This window comes from Oncorhynchus kisutch, linkage group LG10 (genome assembly GCF_002021735.2).
Source record: "Oncorhynchus kisutch isolate 150728-3 linkage group LG10, Okis_V2, whole genome shotgun sequence".
In the NCBI taxonomy this organism is placed as follows: Eukaryota; Metazoa; Chordata; class Actinopteri; order Salmoniformes; family Salmonidae; genus Oncorhynchus; species Oncorhynchus kisutch.
The window spans coordinates 55,602,182-55,618,549 of NC_034183.2; positions in this window are offsets into that span (position 1 = coordinate 55,602,182).

Consider the following 16,368-nt stretch of genomic DNA (forward strand, 5'->3'; position numbering starts at 1 on the left):
AATTTTCACTTCCCTTAAACATCCCTAATCCAACCATGTTATCAGTGGGCATGCAGGATTCTGCCTGACTTTCTGCTCAACGCCACAGCAACTTTTAACTTAACAGAGATTCTGCAATGCAGTTGCTTTACCACAGGGTCTTATAAAACTCTCGCACTTATCCTTTTCCTGCTGGTTTTGTGGATCAGTAAAATTCCCCTCGCAACACAATGTACATAACGTAAGTCTTAATAGATGCCAGAACGTCTCACTCTCCTCAGACTATGTGCTGGCTCGGTGGATGACAGACTTCACTGTATTTTTACCTGTGACTCACATTTGGCTGAGAACCCAGAGAGGATGGTCTCCAAAGAAACCTAGGAACAGAATATGCCCTTTGGTCCTTTTCGATATCAGAAAGTGTGCTAAACATAAGTGAGATGCCGCTGTGGACATATTTGGCATTTCAGATGTTCAGTAAAGGGATGTATTAAGTGATTTTTTTTAAATGTTGAATTCCATTCTGCTGTGCAAGAACAGTTTGGTTGGTGTAATGTTTTCGTGATATCCCCATATGAAGACAGTGACGTCTTCGCCACAATATTTAATTTCTTTGATTTATGCCGGTGTATTCCAGTATCTAAAGACTGTGATAAACAATTCAATGAGTCATTGCTGTTTACACTGCATAAGTCCTGTTTGATACCCTCTAATATGAAGGGTTACTGTGCCATCTACCTTTTTTTCAATATCCACTTTCACAGAACCCCTCAGTTTGCGATAAGAATATTAACCTCATCAATTTCAGGTAACTTTCAACGCTTAAACATCTTGTCTTAAAGACCTACATGTTAGCAGGAGTCTCAGCCCTGGCATTTAGTGACATTTTAAGCCTTTTAACAGAATCCAGACAGGGATTTGCCGTTTCCGCCAAAGGAAAATAATTTTCTACCCTTTTATTTTTCAGAAATTGTGGGCAGGGCGTTTAAGTAAAACAAATGTGTAGTAGAAATAGAAGTCTTGTAAATTATTTTAGTAAATATTTGTATTATCTTGCTACAGTAATTATTGCAGTCAGGCAATTACTTAATTTGGTAAAAGCTTTTTTCCACTGCCTTTTCCATCAACCATTCCTTTCATGTCCTTGCCTCTAAGGTCAGAGGTCAATGCAACTTCGACAGTGTTTCTGTGTAACTGAGCACTCTACAGTATGGTACAATATGTTCCCTTCAGACTCCTGGATGTATTCTGGACAGTGCTCCAATTGTGGACAGTGCAATGCGGGAAGTTCACCTTGCTTTCAAACAAAAAACACACTTCTCACTCAATACTGTTTAAAACATAACGGATATATAGTTGTTAGTTTCTCAGACAGCCTATGAGTGACACAGTTTAGAACACACTCCTGAGTTTCGCATACGTCTGTGGAGTGTCTCTGCTTGGGTGTGTGAAGGCTGCTGTGTAGTGGAGAGACTGGGCTCTGTTCTCTCTCTCTCTCTGTGGGCAGACTGCTTTGATGCAATGCCTGTCTTATCTCTCGCTAGGCAAGGTTAATGAAGTGGTGGCGTTTTTGGAAGGAAGTCGGATTGGGATGAGTAGCAAAGACCAGAGGAAGCTCTGAGATGAAACGTACGACTCTGAGCGGCTATAAGTGGCAATTTTGGTGAATTACTTAGACAATAAGAGGGAGGTTGTCATCCTCTTAAACACAACGGAAGTGGGTATCAGCCAATGGTCGATTTGGATCTTAAGCCCAGTTCATGAGAAATTACATTAGCATTTAGGCTCTGGTTGTAATATGATCTGTCACATCTCCCATATAAGCCCATGTTGGTGTTGCCATGTGTCGTTTTAGTAAAGGTAGTTGTATTCAACTTGCACAGTAATTCTAAGCACGTGTAACAGAGTTGCTTTGAGACATTAGGTTTGACTGCCCCCCTGAAAAGAAACCTTTGCTACATATTAAGACAGGCTTTGGACCCTTTTCCATATGACATTGTCTCGGCTTAGGTACATTTGAAACCTCATGGTTTGTCAGGTGCACCAGGTCCCACTTAACTAAAGGGATGGCTCATTTTATTTACGAAACCTCACTTGCAGCCTGGCTCTTGGGCGCAGCTTAAACAAAGGCCAACAGTGGCACCCTAATATGACTATTATAACAGGTGATGTACTGCTAATGCTTTGTAGCCCTCAGCTTTTTGGTTTTTAATATTCCAATTTCCTTTTGCATCTATAACAGCTAATAGGTAAACAGGAATGAATCAGAGAAATGAAGCAGGTCTACATGCCAATGAATTAGCATATAGATGAGTTCATCTTATACAAATAGTGCTCTTTTACCCAAACCTTCCTGCGCTGTGCAAGAGATCATACAGTATATGTAAAGTATGCGAGGAGAAAATGTAAATTAATCCATTTCAACCTAATAAGAAAATTATTTTTATGTTTAACCCTCATGCGCCATTGTCCAGAATTATTGCGAGTGCAGTGAAATCATTCCCAGATTCAACTTAATTGTTTCAACAGGGACACACCGACACTGACGCATAGCGGACGTAAAGTAGCTGCACATATCAAGTAGTCTGAGCATTCTAATCATGAATATGTGATGGACTGGAAATGTTTTACATGATCACATGTTATTTTCCAGAACTTTTATGAAAGGAGCATTTATTGACCATTACGTTTTGTATTTCACTCTCATAATTGTAAACCCCGTAAATAACCCCAGTCGTCATGAATCACAGCTATGTGTTACGTAGGTCTTATGAATCACAGCTATGTGTTACGTAGGTCTTGTTGATATGCTAAAAGAAGCTTATCGAATTGGGTCAGCTAATTAAGCAATTAGCTTATTGCAGATCTGTGGTGACACTGTACTAATCTATGGTATTGTGAGCACAGATATGCCCAAAACTGAGAGGAAGACATGGCTCTCTCTCTGTCGGGCTTGGCTCTCTTCTCCTTTCCTCTCACTCACAGGATAATGTTTCAAGTCAGTCTTCTTCTGAAAGTAGATATTGAGGATGTCTGTGTTCACTAATACTCCCATTTCTCATGCAAATCCCTGGAATTGAATAGGTTGTTTATTGTCTGGTTGTTTAATATGTCGAGACATTTATGCACTGTTGTCGAAGTGTTTGCTCTCTGCGTTTGTAGCTGTGTTAACACACATGAAATCCCCGAGAGATTAGACTTTGATTGGGTAAAAGCCATGATGAACATCTGTGACTTTAGTTGAGCCTCTTCACATGGCTTTTTACCAGCCATCTGATGCCGGTACACTTTAGCATGACTTTGGAGCATTAAACCCAAACTATGTTGTATGGTTAATTTAAATGCCTTTATTAGTATGGCATGTTCAATAGAAACCAAGTTTTTCTTTTTTTACTGACGCGTTTCGGCAGCATGGCCTTCGTCAGGGAGTACGAAGAAAGGAATACAATGTCCTCTTTTGAACAGCTTTTCAATTGGCCCTAATTGGAAGAGGGAGTGGTTACACAATTGACTGGACACACCTAGTAAGCAATACTATACACATTAAAGGGTGAAATACTGTAGCTATGTTATCATAAAAATACAACTCCAAGCTAGAAGTATCAGAAGACTAAAAGGTAGTTCTAAACCTTAATAAATATGACTGGGAGAAGTGTCAAGAATAAGAAAGCAATATATTCCATAGTACACTAGAACACAGCAAAACATAAACAACAACAGTCTAACCATAGCGGAGGGCAAATTAAGTGTCCACACTGGATGACAGCCAATGGACCCATCACAACCCTACAGGCAGGGTGAAAAATCCATATCTTCATTTAAACCAGGGTAAGACGATCCCCTTTTCTAATAGAGGCCGGAATATGATCAATACCCATAGCTTGTAGGGAGGCAGGGTTGCCATGGTGTAGGGACTTGTAGTGCCTTGCCATGGGGTAGTCTTCATTGCCTACCCGTATGGCATACTTGTGTTCTGCTAAGCGGTCTTAGAAAAGGGGACCGTCTTAAACAGTTAAACCAAAGGGAAAGTTTTGGGATTTACAAACTACAGGCCACTAAATACCCTGGTTTAAATGAAGATATGGATTTCTTACCCTTCCTGTAGGGTTGTGATGGGTCCATTGGCTGTCATCCAGTGTGGACACTTAACTTGCCCTCCGCTATGGTTAGACTGTTGTTGTTTATGTTTTGCTGTGTTCTAGTGTACTATGGAATATATTGCTTTCTTATTCTTGACACTTCTCCCAGTCATATTTATTAAGGTTTAGAACTACCTTTTAGTCTTCTGATACTTCTAGCTTGGAGTTGTATTTTTATGATAACATAGCTACAGTATTTCACCCTTTAATGTGTATAGTATTGCTTACTAGGTGTGTCCAGTCAATTGTGTAACCGCTCCCTCTTCTAATTAGGGCCAATTGGAAAGGCTGTTCAAAAGAGGACATTGTATTCCTTTCTTTGTACTCCCTGACGAAGGCCATGCTGCCGAAACGCGTCGGTTTAAAAAAAACTTTGTTTCTATTGAACACGCCATACTAATAAAGGCATTTTAATTAATTACATGAAGAGTTCCTTGGTCCTCCTTTTTGATGACCACTTTACCCCTTTTACCAAAGAGCACCTATCTACCAAAATGTACTATTGTGTACCTTGGTAGCGCTTCCCTTCCTCCTCTTTCTACTATGCTGTATGGTTATTGTACGCTTTCATTTATCTAACATGTTGAGGATATGCATGAAAGAATCTGCTTTGGGCCCATTAGAAAAAGCTGTTGACTCTCCCTCACACTACAACACTGCATTATGCGCTGTAAGGTTGAGTGCAGTGCAGTGCAGTCTTAGCCCCGGGCTATACTTAACCTAGGGCAGTAATTAGCCGGGGGCTAACATGTTTCATGTCAGCTCTTATTAAAGGAATTTGCGACAGCAGTTCCACTTTAAATAATGTACAACATAATTCTGACTTAGTTATTTGGAACACTGCTCCTCTTACACCGGTTTAAGCTAGAAACTCCATTCAAACTTTAAAACGTGCAGACGGGTCTGGAATAGGTTTCTCGTAAAATATGATTTGTGTCCTCCTAAAAAGACTTTGTCCACTTTAATTGGACTAGTTCAACATTCTAAAGCTCCCATTGTTAACTCCCATGACCTCCAACCTTTGTTAACGGTAAATAAATGTCACTTTTGACACATCAGCTTTGACCACTTTCCCAACAACTCAGTCAAAAACGTAGTTTACTTCTCTGCAAGTCAAATCTGAAATCAGAACCGCTATCTTCTACTTATCAAATTATACAGCTGATTTAGTAACCAAATCAACTACATTTTCTCTAAACTTAGACAAACTTAGAGGGTATGACATCTTGGTCTGTTTCCATGCTATTAAAATGTGAAATCAGAACAGAAATAACCAATCATCTACCAATCAAGAGGTACAGCTGTTTTAATAACTGCATCAGCTACCTTCATTAAGCTAACTTCCCACTGTTAAATTAACTACAATGGGCCTTTCATTTAAAAAAATAATTATAGCACTGGGGGAACACATTCCAAGACAGATTATGCCCCACAGCTCACTCCAACCCACTAAATTAACCCACTCTAACAACCTAACACATGAAGGCGATGTCAGAGGATGGCCTAAAAATTGCCAGAGACTCCAGCCACCCCAGTCATGGACTTTTCTCTCTGCCACCCTCCGGCAGGCAATACCCTAGCATCGGGTCCCAAACCAACACTCCGCGAGACAGCTTCTATCCCAAGCAATAAGACTAGCTGACAATGCTGACAATGACTGCCCACCCTCATCCACAGACTATCTGCACTGACTCTATGCACACACTCTGGTCTCTATCCCACACATCACATCACACTCACCTACACTGACACTCTTGCGCGCACACTTTCACCATGCACACACACTCACATCACCATTCACACACCCATCAACCACTAACACTGCTGCTATGTTAATGACTGAGCTGCTGCAACCCTATTATATTTGTTGCTGTTTATTATTATTATTATTCCGGGGTCCCCCTCCCCCCCCCAAGGAAAATAACATGCCAATTGCTGTGAAATGGTAAGGCCTAGGACAGCCCAACTTGACATGATGGTAAAGGCACATGGGCCACACCCTCTCATGCCATGCCAATTGGCAAAATGGTGGCACGATAACAAGCGATTGAAAATGCTAACTTTTAAAGTCCACACCACTCACCCTGTTTGGACTAGAGTCCTGAAATTTGGTATGCTTGTCCCGCTCCTCACAAGAAACAAATTTGCCTCAAGGACCCATAAATTCTGCCCTGATGGATTTTCCGGCATTTAGGATTTTATTGAAAAACGATGCTACTCTTCTGGCAGGGAATGACCGATCTGCACTTAACTTGATATCTGGCCTCTATGGACCAAGGTATGTCAAACAGCATGGCCGCTACTGACCAATAAACATTCATTTGGGCGTGGTCTGGTACATAAGTCAATTCTGTGATATTTGTATTTGAACACTTCTTGGTACACGCGTTGCAAACACTGTCAAGACTCAACATATGCAAGTACCTTCATACCGACTACACAGTGACGCTCTTGATCTGCTTGACTCAGTTATGAAATTTGGCGCACATGCTCAAGGATATGAGTCTAGCTAACCTGTACAGTATGGTTGATTTTGGCCACATTGTGGAGCTGTTGGACAGGAAAAGCCATTCATGCAAGCCATCAGCTCATAGCGGCCATATTGTTTTAGCTAGGGTCTTAGAATATATTTGAGGATGTGCATCCATAGATGCTGTATACCAAATTAGGTGCCGATCGGTCCAGCGGTTCTGGAGAAGACGTTTAAAGTAGTCAACATCATTAAAAATGGTCAAATACTGTACATAAAGCATATTATATTGCATGAGCAGTTTGATTTTGAGACTGATTTGGCAAGCATGGTAAACATTACAAAAGTAGCTCATCCTAGGGCAATGTGCCCAATGGTGGCACAGTGGGCAGACAGCTGAACTCCGCCAATGATGCTTCGTGATGGGCAGCCCCCAGGTGGTGAGGGTAGGCAAAAACACATCCGACATGCTGACCCTCAACACGGGGCCCATCAGGGGTGCTTGCTTAACTCCCCCCTGTACTCCCTGCGCACGACTCCAACACTTTCATAAAGTTTGCTGACAACACAACGGTGTTAGGCCTGATCACCGAGGACAATGAGACTGCCTAGAGGGAGGAATCCCGAGACCTGGCAGTGTGGTGCCAGGACAACAACCTCTCCCTCAACATCAGCAAGACAAAGGAGCTGATTGTGAACTACAGGAACTGGAGGGCTGAGCACACCCCCATCCACATCGATGGGGCTGTAGTGGAGCGTGTTGAGAGGTCAAGTTCACATCATTAAGGAACTTTCATGGTCCACACACACCAACACAGTCGTGAAGAGGGCACGACAACGCCTCTTCCCTTTCAGGAGGCTGAAAAGATTCGGCATATTCCCTCAGATCATCAAAGTTCTACAGTTGCACCATTGAGAGCATCTTGACTGGCTGCATCACCGTTTGGTATGGCAACTGCTTGGCATCCGACCGCAAGGCGCTACAGAGGGTGTACGCACGGCCCAGTACATTTCTGAGGCCGAGCTCCCTGTCATCCATGACCTCTAAACCAGTCAGTGTCAGATGAAGGCCATAAAAACTTCAGACTTCAGCAACCCAAGTCATAGACTGTTCTCTCTGATACCTCATGGCAAGTCTGGAACCAACAGGACCCTGAACAGCTTCTAGCTCCAAGCTGTAAAAATGCAAAATAGTTATTCAGGGCAGGTTTTGGTTAACTATTTAACTATCTGCATTGGCCCTCTTGACACATCACATACGCTGTTACTGTTTGTCTGTCCTGTTGACATATAGGTATCCCTACCTATATGTACATACTGTATCTACCTCAATTACATCGCTCCCCTGCACATCGAAGCGGTACTACCCCATGTATATAGCCAAGCTATCATTGCTCATTGTGTATTTATTCCTCGTGTTATCTTTTTCTATAATTATTTGATTTTTTAAAAATATATTCTTTATTGTTGGGAAAGAACTTGCAAGTATTCATTTCACTGTGTTATTTTACACCTGCTGTATCCTGTGCACGTGACAAACTTTGAAACTAGAAACTCACTAAACACGACAATAGCCACCCTACTTGGCATAGCTAAACCTACCAATCTACATCTAATGCTATTAGTCTACTTTCAGACAGTCAATGTACTACTACTACAACTACCAAGGTTATTATCAATTTTATTATTTTTATGATAGAAATGAAAACTATTAGTTTAAAGAATTGTATTTGAAATTCAGTTTAGCTTCAGCTTGATTTCAGATCATATTTAGTTTTAGTGTTATGGACATAAAGTAGCCTATGTGTGGAAGGTTAGGAGCCATTTATGTGTTGTGTAGTTTTAGTATTTTTTAAGGGATGTCACTTCTTGCCACTGTGGGGCACTAATCTATAAGGAGATGGGTCAGTTCATACAGTGTGTTTATGTTAGGTTTGGTCAGGTTTTAAAGGTAGACTCAGCAAGATGACGTAGAAGCACCAAGTTAACAGTAGCAGTGGGTACATTTCCTCAACAACCCAGGAGTGTTGAAGCGCGAGGCTAAACTTCTCTACTGTTTAATGTCCTGTAGCTACCACTTTGTACTCTGTGTGCCTGTGTGAGAGCAAAGTCTTGCATCGCTCTCATCTCAATGGGCACGTTCCTCTGCTCAAACATTGCAGACACCGCCCAGATCAGATCACCTGGATAGGTATTTTATCTGTCAGCTAACCACATCATGGTCGCATTCCCCTGCTCAGACGTTGCGTGGCACAACCAATGGTTTAATGTCACGTCCTCGACTATGCAGTCAGGCATAATACTGCTATACCCTATGTGGTTAGCTGATACAGTGCCTTGCGAAAGTATTCGGCCCCCTTGAACTTTGCGACCTTTTGCCACATTTCAGGCTTCAAACATAAAGATATAAAACTGTATTTTTTTGTGAAGAATCAACAACAAGTGGGACACAATCATGAAGTGGAATGACATTTATTGGATATTTCAAACTTTTTTAACAAATTAAAAACTGAAAAATTGGGCGTGCAAAATTATTCAGCCCCTTTACTTTCAGTGCAGCAAACTCTCTCCAGAAGTTCAGTGAGGATCTCTGAATGATCCAATGTTGACCTAAATGACTAATGATGATAAATACAATCCACCTGTGTGTAATCAAGTCTCCGTATAAATGCACCTGCACTGTGATAGTCTCAGAGGTCCGTTAAAAGCGCAGAGAGCATCATGAAGAACAAGGAACACACCAGGCAGGTCCGAGATACTGTTATGAAGAAGTTTAAAGCCGGATTTGGATACAAAAAGATTTCCCAAGCTTTAAACATCCCAAGGAGCACTGTGCAAGCGATAATATTGAAATGGAAGGAGTATCAGACCACTGCAAATCTACCAAGTCCTGGCCGTCCCTCTAAACTTTCAGCTCATACAAGGAGAAGACTGATCAGAGATGCAGCCAAGAGGCCCATGATCACTCTGGATGAACTGCAGAGATCTACAGCTGAGGTGGGAGACTCTGTCCATAGGACAACAATCAGTCGTATATTGCACAAATCTGGCCTTTATGGAAGAGTGGCAAGAAGAAAGCCATTTCTTAAAGATATCCATAAAAAGTGTCATTTAAAGTTTGCCACAAGCCACCTGGGAGACACACCAAACATGTGGAAGAAGGTGCTCTGGTCAGATGAAACCAAAATTGAACTTTTTGGCAACAATGCAAAACGTTATGTTTGGAGTAAAAGCAACACAGCTCATCACCCTGAACACACCATCCCCACTGTCAAACATGGTGGTGGCAGCATCATGGTTTGGGCCTGCTTTTCTTCAGCAGGGACAGGGAAGATGGTTAAAATTGATGGGAAGATGGATGGAGCCAAATACAGGACCATTCTGGAAGAAAACCTGATGGAGTCTGCAAAAGACCTGAGACTGGGACGGAGATTTGTCTTCCAACAAGACAATGATCCAAAACATAAAGCAAAATCTACAATGGAATGGTTCAAAAATAAACATATCCAGGTGTTAGAATGGCCAAGTCAAAGTCTAGACCTGAATCCAATCGAGAATCTGTGGAAAGAACTGAAAACTGCTGTTCACAAATGCTCTCCATCCAACCTCACTGAGTTCGAGCTGTTTTGCAAGGAGGAATGGGAAAAAATGTCAGTCTCTCGATGTGCAAAACTGATAGAGACATACCCCAAGCGACTTACAGCTGTAATCGCAGCAAAAGGTGGCGCTACAAAGTATTAACTTAAGGGAGCTGAATCATTTTGCACGCCAAATTTTTCAGTTTTTGATTTGTTAAAAAAGTTTGAAATATCCAATAAATGTCGTTCCACTTCATGATTGTCTCCCACTTGTTGTTGATTCTTCACAAAAAAATACAGTTTTATATATTTTTGTTTGAAGCCTGAAATGTGGCAAAAGGTCGCAAAGTTCAAGGGGGCCGAATACTTTCGCAAGGCACTGTACGTATAGTACCTATCTACTCAGGTGTTTAGACAGTTACCTGTATGTTTATGCTGACATTCAAGGTGCTGTAATTCACTCCAGATTTCATTGGTAAGGCCTTTTGTGCCCATCAGTTTGCATTATTAAAGACTCATGTAAACATGCAATCATGGACTTGACGTGTATGGGACGTGGCTCTGAACTCTGTTTCAGAATCTTTATTGACAGTGCGCAAGTAACAGTCTGCTGACAAATGAACATCTGCATCGCATTTCTTCACGTCACATGTTGGGAACGTCAAATGTTGGGAATGTGAGCGTTGAGAAAATGCCAAAGATTTCTATGGGAAGTTTCCTTTTGGAGTGTCTATACATCTCAGTGAAGCCCCGTTATCAAATATACTTATCTAGATATCTATTAGGTGAGATTGTTAGTTTACACAACACAAAAAAAGGCTTGATGCTCCACGTTTACTATATTACCCGACGCTAACGTGTCTTCTGTGCGTTGTTCATGTAAGCTGGAGCCCATATTTGGCTCAGGGGCCTGGTTTCCGACCCGGAGATGGTGACCAGCGTCGAGTGGTGGTGGCAGAGTAAAGCCACTGGCTCCTGAAGGAACACGATACATAATGTAGGTCATTGCTCTTAGGTGACATTGCTCACTCGCTGCACCATCATCTCCTACTTGACTATGAAAACGCCTTTGCCACACAAGCATGGCGATGCCTAAAGTATGATCGACTTGCTCCTAAATGCAGAACCGAGTGAAATGTGACTGACTTCTCCACCACTCGAAAGCATTGATTTGACATGGCCAAGCACCCCAGGCTCTGGTGGATACAGCACACTTAAACACATGACTTAAAAGACTTCTGGCTTGGGTGGAAAACGGGGCTATATAGCATTTCAGACATAGGAGTCAGAGGTATGGTTGTTACAAGCATGATAATAGGCCTGGAGCTTTTCCTGTCGTCTTTTTTATGCATTCTGGGGTTTTTTATTAAGAAGAGAATCCCAGTCTGTCTGGCAGCGCATTGACATCATTTGAAAACAAAATGTGATCCAGGGTTGAACCATTTTAAATGTAATATTTATTGTTTATTGTGTAGGAGATAGCTACAATTGTTCGATATCCATGCTTTCCTTCCATGTTCAGCTGAATGGTCCAAATTTCTGAAATAAGGAAATTATACTTTGCAATTTATGAAGGGAATCAGGATATCATTTCTGGAAATTGACTTCCTGAAAGTATGCCAGATTATTTCCCTGCAGGGGACCATTGGTACTTGTGGGACGGTGCTCTACAAGTCTCAAATAATGTCACTAGAGGAATATTGAAAAAGATTACTACTTTGCTACACTTAACCCCTACACGAAGCTAGTGCACAGATGGTCACGGGACTTCCCAAAATAGCCTACATGTTGAAGTTGGTCTATTTAATAATCCATTTGCCAAGTAAGATGTGTGGAGGTGCTCAGGTCTATTAAAGGTTAATAAGCCTCAGCTGCAGTGTGGTTATCCTGGGTAAATGTCACTTAGATGCGGGCCACCATGGGTCAAGATCTCCCCCCAGATCTAAATGTAATCACATGGCCGTCGTCTGGCCCCAGCCTCACCCTCATTAGTGCTTGGCTTGTGCTGGAGTGTGATCTGCTTCCGCCCTGGCACTCCCCTTTACCCCTGCCTCTCCCCTGCCCCAGGCACGTGACCAGCCAGCAACTAAATAGCTGGAAAGTCATTCTCAAAGCTGCCCAGAAATGAGGCCTTGGTTGAACTAAGGTTTGTTACTGTAACTGTAGGGGGTTGTACCAGGGGGAAGCACAGTGAGCTGACTGCTATCATGTGATCTGATCTGCTGCGCAGGCTGTGAGCTGTCACCTGACAGAGTGCTGTGCCACCTGCCAGGCCCGTCCCCCAAATAATGGCAGACTGACCAGTGATCCACACAGTCGTCTCATCTTAATTATCTCCTCTGTGTTTAATTAACTACCCGCTTCTAGCAGCCAACAATGCTGCTTTAGATTAGTCCAAATCATAAGCAACTCAAGCAGAATGTGTCATTGTCAGACTACTTAATCTCATATCGTGGGTTGGCTCCTCTGACATTTAAGTAGAGGGAATGGATCGTTGGCCCAATAGAATTATTGTTTAGTAGTCTAAGGCAATTAAAATGTATGACCTATATCATAATCACTCCAGGCTGTGCCATTGCATATGATTCCAGTTTTTGCATGGCCATATTGTTTGTGGGAACACTTAAGGGAGAATGTTTGACACTTGCATTATGTCTGTGTGTTTCCACTTCTTCTGCTCTGCTGAAGAGATGCTATGGTGCACAGGGTCCATATGGACCCAGAATACAGAACTATTTCATTCTGAATATTAATATGAATTATACACAAAATGAGTAATAATTTTCCTGCCCTACAGAAATGATTAACATAATTCTGATAAATAACCAGATGGCAGAATGTGTGAATTGAGTTAGATTTATCTTAATTAATATCTTGAACCTACTTGGAGAAAGGTAAATGGCTCCACCGGGGCCAGGGATGTGTGTGTGTGTGTGTGTGTGTGTGTGTGTGTGTATGTGTGTGTATATTTCTCCTGGCCTGCCATGTAGTGGCAGCCCGAGGATATTAAGCTGCTCTCCAGGTATGCATCAAACCTAGGCAGCCTGCTGATAACACACAGACAGGCACACAGAAGCACTCTCACTAACATTCATACGCACAAGCACACTTTTCCCATATCCAATCCAACATAGAGTTTGTACTGCTGCATATGCAGCAGGATCACATGTGTATTTGTAGTAGGTATGCATGGTGTTTATAACAGTTGACAATCAATTGACTGAGTTTCTTTCTTTTTCACATTTTACCTCAAACTGAGGAGATCTATTTGTGGCTATGACAACTTTCTCCTTCGTTTTACAGTGAACACATCTCAGCTCTAATTTCCCAGCTTTATTGCTAATTAAAAATAAAGTATGCATTTATTTTACGCTGTCACAAATGAAGCCAATTAAAATGTTAATCATGACAAGTAGAAAGGGGACAAAGGAATTCAAATAAATTGATGTATTGACGTTTCTTTAATTAATTCATCCGGGGTCCTACTGTGTTGCATAATTATGCTTAAGTGTTTAATTACATATTTTGATGGGATCCTCAATTACTCTGACTTAATAAAATATCATTAGCCTGTCTCTCAGGTTCTAAGCTGTAGAGACATTTATTAGCCCATCTATTTAAATAAAATATTAGATTACCGACTGGCTAGGATATTTGGCAGGTATCCAGGCCTCAATCTACAGTAAATCTCAACCTGGAAGCCCCTCCTCACATCAAAGTTTGACATAGCAGCTAACAAACAATGTGAAATTTACATATTAATTAGTGTCAGGGAATCAGAAGCAGTGATGAATTCAAATGACTACTGGCCCCTCTCTCCGGTGTCTCCCCAGCCCGTCCCTACCAGTCTGCAGTCACACTGCCGCCATGCGGAGAATAGAGTCCTCATAACAATGGAAAATGCCAAAATCCAAAGGGCACCTAGACCGCCATCACAGACTGGATCTCTTTTATTACCCGGTGAGTGCAAATATTCTATACCCTTTCACCATCTTGTATCTGTACAAAGCGCTTTGCAGTGTTCTGACGCCTACAATATGCAAAAGACCGAAACTAGTCTGCACAGATAGTCTGACCAAAATTAATTTAATTTGCCAATTTTGACTTATACCGGAAAACCATGAGTGAGCCACCATACTGTAGCCATTACACAATGCAATTATTAGCATGTGAGAAATCACGAAAGGTTATCATTCCTCTGAAGCTGAAGTGTCAGTCTCACAGCAGCGTTTCACACAGCGTGAGTCCATATCCACGCACACACTCACAATGTGTTTAAGCGATGTCTTCTTCAGGCCGTTCGTTACCACATCTCCGTGTATCTGAACATGTTTCACATCTTCCACCACAGGAACGAGAATCCTTGGCAATGGCTCGGAGGCGTACGCCTATAATTAGAAGGCAGCTCAATTGGGTAGCAGGTAATTTACCTTTAGGGGGAGACGACTAATTATTGTCTTTGAAAACCTAATTTAGCGTCAAACACTTCAGGTGTCTTTTCCCCTCTCTTTAGCAAAGGGAAAGGTATCCTGGAGCAGTCTTGGGTTTGGGGCGGAGGATCCATCCCCCGTGTGTCCTGTCTCTGGTGTTATAATGTTTACATGGATGATTTCTAAAGAGAAACTAAGAGCCCGTGTCGCTGTGCAGAAACAGTGCAAAACAGAACAGAGCGTTTTTGTTGTCCTCCTTTTGTCTGTGTCTGCAGGTTCTAGTGGAGGAAGGCGTCACTCTCTGCAGGTTCTAGTGGAGGACGGCGTCACTCTCTGCAGGTTCTAGTGGAGGAAGGCATCACTCTCTGCAGGTGTATGGTGTTCCTTCTAGAGTGGAAGGCACCACTCTTAGGCCCTCTGTTAAATGTTCCTAGCAGGTGAACCTGTTCCTGGCAGATGGTGTTTGTGTGACTGACGCCCGTTCCCAGCAGAGGCAGGCCCAGGGAAACGATCACAGAGCACAGTCTCTGCAGAGAAGCCCCATCCAACCTGATGGCACATGCTCTGCTGTGGCCTACACCTGCTGAAGGATGGCGTTTACACCACCATCCCTGGGCTCCACCGCCAAGTGGGGTGTTAATCACAGCTCACTGCTCACTGCTCACTCTGCTCACACACACTTTTTAAAAGCAGTAAATAACTGAATACACAACTACAGGGGCTCCGTCACTATGGACATAATGTTATCATTTCCCCTGTAAGGCATTGGAACCTATTTTGTTAAGCTATGTCTATCGTAGCACAATGTAGACTAATGTGTGTAGTTTGAAACGGCAGAACATTAAAACTAATTGCACTCGATTATAATGTGTCCTTTCCCAGACATGATGTATCTATTGGATAGAGCAAACGTGACCAACTCATCACAAATGGACAGTTGAGAGTACATGCCTGCGTTCTATTTAAATCTATGACCTATACAACCTCTTAGCAAACAAAAACATGAAAATTATATCAGGTTACTCCAAGCTCAACAGTCAAGCGGAGCCATATTCAAGCAATTTTATGGCTCATCCATACCAACTATCACTGGTGTATGAAATGATTTACTGGCTGATGCTACTCATCACTAGAGCTATAGAAAATATCACTTTATGAGAGTGTTTTCCCAGGCCTTTTGACTAACCAGTGCTAACTGGAGTAGAGCGGTGTCCAGTGTCGTTGTTGGACTAGATTGGAGGTCAGTAACAGGTCCACTGTTGAAATATGTAGACAGTTAATAGCCTGGAACTGCCCCGTCCAACTGGAAACCAGTGAGCTGCTTACACTAAAACTGGGGATTAGGACACAGTCGCCCAAGTCACTGCCAATTCAGATGGCACGGAGACCCTGGGCAAAGCAGTTTGATCTGGCGAGCTGTCATCGATTCACACAGCTACCAGCTGGAGCACAGGAACCCCATTGAAGCACGGAATGGAACCCTCTCCATCTTGGCACATCTTGGCTGGCTCAATCCCCCGCAGGCCATTAGGGACAAAATATGTTTTGTTTTTCGATTTTCTTTTTTTTCTCCTCCCGAAGAAAAATACAGTCTGTCTTCATGCTATAACAGCCATTACTTAATTGTGCCGGATTTTCCGAGCAGAGTGTTGCTTTAATTAAGCAGCTAATTGCAATGTAGCTCTTGATTAGCTTTGGGGGGATGGGAATGTTCAGACAGGCTGATATGTTGTGCACACTTCAGAATCATTTACAGAAATTGAAGCTAATTT